This window comes from Chrysochloris asiatica, unplaced genomic scaffold (genome assembly GCF_000296735.1).
Source record: "Chrysochloris asiatica unplaced genomic scaffold, ChrAsi1.0 scaffold00117, whole genome shotgun sequence".
Lineage (NCBI taxonomy): Eukaryota > Metazoa > Chordata > Mammalia > Afrosoricida > Chrysochloridae > Chrysochloris > Chrysochloris asiatica.
In genome coordinates this window covers 2,881,147-2,885,117 of record NW_006408635.1, presented here as the reverse complement: position 1 = coordinate 2,885,117, position 3,971 = coordinate 2,881,147, and the positions used below count along the sequence as shown (strand labels likewise).

General features: G+C 44.4%; 1 protein-coding gene across 2 annotated transcripts in view; it reads right to left on the bottom strand.

Annotated features, from left to right (window-relative positions):
• Positions 1-3,971, bottom strand: part of TIAM2 (T-cell lymphoma invasion and metastasis 2) — a 524,960-nt gene that overhangs the window by 112,022 nt on the left and 408,967 nt on the right. The window lies entirely within an intron of this gene.

Below are 3,971 nucleotides of genomic sequence, written 5' to 3'. Positions count from 1 at the left end.
TTGGTGATTCAAGTTCACCAGCTGCTCCTCAGAAACCCTATACAGGGTGGCTATGAGTTGGAACCGACTTGACAACCACCACCAACTCAGAGTCCTGGTGTGGCGCTACAGACTAAGCACTGGACTACTAACCACAAGGTCAGCAGTTCAAACCCACCAGCAGCTCCTCAGAATCCTATGTAGGGTTGCTATGCGTGGGAACCAACTCAACAACAGCCAACAGGAAAATGCTTTCTTCTGGTTCTTCTCCGCTAGATTCTTGTATTAGTCTCTCAAAGTTATTTTTTGTTAAGGGGGAGGGAATGGATATGACATCAAAAGACTTAATGTCTAAATCAGAAACTACCTCTTAATCAGCCAGGACTGACCTCTAAAAAGACTCAGCTCCGAGTTTGTAAATGGTAGTGTTATTGATATAATTATTTGAACTCATTAATAAAACAAATTTTTATAAGACAAAGAGACAATGTAGGAACATGCCTTACAAATCAGAAAATGGTACCAAGAGATTCATTCCGTCCTGTTACATTATTGCCCCTTTCAGCACTCCCAGTTATCACAGATGGATGGTTTTACTTTGGCCTTCAAGATTTAAAAAAAAAAACAACAACAAACCAGCAGAAACTCTTCTTGTGCAGAATTTAAAAACTCAAGAGAGTAGGTTGAGGCCAAGCAAGGGAAGAATCTGCGTTCCCTTGGCATGTTTAATGTGGTGCTCCATTCTGAGATGCCATTTCTGGATCTGTCACAGAAGTGTCACTTCTGACACATCTCCCTGGGAGGATGAGCAGAACTGCAGAAGAAACATCCTCACGTGCCAAGGAAAAAGGAAGGCGGCAACAGAAGGAGCAGCTGCCAGACCCAGGCAGAGGAGCCAGCGTCATCTGTCTCAAAGGGTCCCACCCCACCTGGTTCACAGAGCCCTCTTCTCTTGACCTCCCAGGAGTTTCTTCTAGGTGAGTGAGGGACCTCAGATGCTGCCTTAAAGGAGCAGGTCCCACCTCTCAACCCACAGGAGTCAGACACACCCACAATCAGCAGCAGAGGGCACTGTGGAGTCAGAAACCAACAGAGATCAGGGACAAATCAAGTTAAGAAAACCAAACCGGTTACCATGAAGTTCGTTCCAATTTTATAGGGAGCCTGGGGTCAGCACTGGACCATGAACCATAAATGAGCAGTTCAAACCCACTAGATGCTCCTTGGAAACTTTATCCAGGGTCGCTGTGAATTGGAACCGACTAGACGGCACTTCACAACAACAACAAAAAGCAGAACTACCTCATTGCTCCAGCTCTGATGCTCCATTCCCCAAACGGAAAACAGACAATGAACAGCAGCCGGCATCCCAGCTAACTGGTTTACGTTTGTGCGTCCTTTCAGTTCTCCCGAGGAAGCATGTATCCTGTCTACCAGTATGCCAGCGGCCATACAGCCGCCTGTCATATGATTTCTGCTCTGTCTCCAATAAGGAGAGGACGCAACTGCACGTCTTCTCACCACAGATGCTTGCGGATCAAATGGCTGCTAATTACTACTTGGATCGCTGAAGGACAGCAAGCAGCAACACCACAATCTGGCTGTCACAGAAGGGGCCAGCACTGCCACACTTACTGATACAGAGAAAGCCCATTAGCAAGTGAACTGAGGAGGAGACAGAAAAGGAGTTACCAGCTCTTCATCTTTGTAAAAACAGTTAAATGTGATAGAGGAAAAAAGGTTTGTTTCCTTCTTGGGTTGAAATCCAAAATCAGTTGATACAAAAGAAAAACAAAGACCTTTGTATCTGAGGAAAACCATTAAAAAGGGTACATTTGAACTGTGGTCTTGGCAAAGAACACTGAAAATACCATGGATTGCTGGAAGGAAGACAATTCAGTTTTAGTAGAAAGAGAACCATAGAGTTCCTTAGAAGCAAGAAAGGTGAGACACTTGGGCTTGCTTACTTTTCAAGCAAGATGAATCACTAGAAAAGACACAGTGTTTGCTAAATCAGAGGACTGATGAAAAGGATGGGAACCTTTAATGAGATTAAGACCATGTCGTTGGCCACAACAAAGGACTCGCACACAGATGATCCGAGGACCAGGCCCATGACTGACCACGGTTGTGTTCCATTGTACATAGGTCTGCCAAGAGCTGGAGCTGACTTGCTGGTAACTACCACCTACCTACCTGTCCGCCAGCCAGTTGATCTTGCTAACTAGAGTTAGCTGACTGTTGTATGGATGCCGTGTAGGTTTCCACATCAACACTCGGTTTAAACAGACTTGATGACTCTGTTATGCTGAAGATTCAGTTATTTCATTTGTATGTTCCATTTCAGAAACCAACATGAGGGTTTCTTGTTTATTTTGTTTTGTTTTTCCAGTTCAAGTTAATGACTAATGAGACAATACTTCATTCACTCGCTGCCACAGAAAGAGTCTGGACAAGGAAGCCAAGTTTCCAAGAGAGTGAGCAAGCCAAGCCCAGTGGCTGCGGCCATTTCTGCAGGTCAACTTCTGGGGCAGCTACCTCCAGCAGGGGATTTGTTGTCTCCATCTCCATAACAAACACCCCCTGCAAAGGCTGCCTGGGACGCCCCAGTACTCATGAACAAGTCCCTCAGGGCAAGCCTTCATTATCAGCTAACCAAAGGGTCTTTCCAAAAATGCTCAAGGAAGACTGGCTTTGTTCCAGCCCCAACAGATTTCAGGAGTGAAGTGTCTACAGCTGAACTGTTAGGAAATGTGGCAATTAGAGCGGAATATTTAAAACTGTACAGAACTCCTCCCTCCCACCAGTCAGCTAGGACTACCGCCTTTCTGTGTTAAGGGAGGGGCATAATACACATACAGCATAAAAACAGACAGTTTATATAAGTGATAAATATCCTCCAAGAACGGTTAACAGAGGGAAACAGCAACATGTAATATTAATTATTCAACCCGGAACAAGCAGAACTCTAAGTCCCCCAAATATTTCAAAGACCAAACTATACATACCCTCAGTTCTATCTGCAATTTGATTTGAACATTTTTATCTGAGAATTGCGGTACAGAAAAGGATACACTATTAAAACAGTCCCATAAACCAAAGGAATTTCTCCAGTATCCCTGTATAGGGTTTCCAAGAAGTGGCTGCCTTAAGCAGTGAAAATTAAGCTGAGCTCAAATTATCAAGGATTTCCTTTAGATACGATAGGCATGTCTTGGCAGCATTGTAAGGGATGAGAGCAAAGCACTCCTGCATCTATCCTCCTTAAAGCACTGTGGGATAAAACACTGGACCCCCAAGGTTGGCTTGAAGCACAAGGTCAGCAGTTCAAACACACCAGCCACTCCTTGGAAATCCCATACAGGGTGGCTATGAATTAGAACCCACTCGATGGTACTTAGCAACAATAACGTATCTAAATGTTTATCCCTGTTTTTCTTCCGCTATTACCGCTGTTTGGAGTTCTGGTATAATGCTATAGGACCCGCGCTGGAATGCTAACCTCAATGTCAGTGTTTCAAACGCACTGGCTGCTCCTCAGAAACCCTATACAGGGTCACTATGAGCAAGACAGACTGGACAGCGCTTGACAACAAAAACAGAGTCTCTATGAGTAAGAATTAACTGGACTGTAGTGGGTTTTGGTTTGGGTCTGGCTATTTTAGCATATATCTATTATCAAGTCCAGTGTAAGTTCTTAAGATATAATTTTGTTTTTTTTTTTTTTAACTTTCAAAGAAGGATTCTAAATTATTTCATGCTGGCAAAGACAGATTAATATCATTGGTGTCAATGAATGTTGTTGTTGTCAGGTGCCACTGAGTCGGAACCGACTCATAGCGATCCCCATGCACAGCAGAACGAAACAATGTCCGATCCTGGGCCAACCTCACTACCGCCGCCACACTTGATGCCATCAATGATGCCACCTGGCCGATCCATCTCATTGGGGGTCTTCCTCTTTTTCTCTGACCCTCCACCTTACCCAGCAT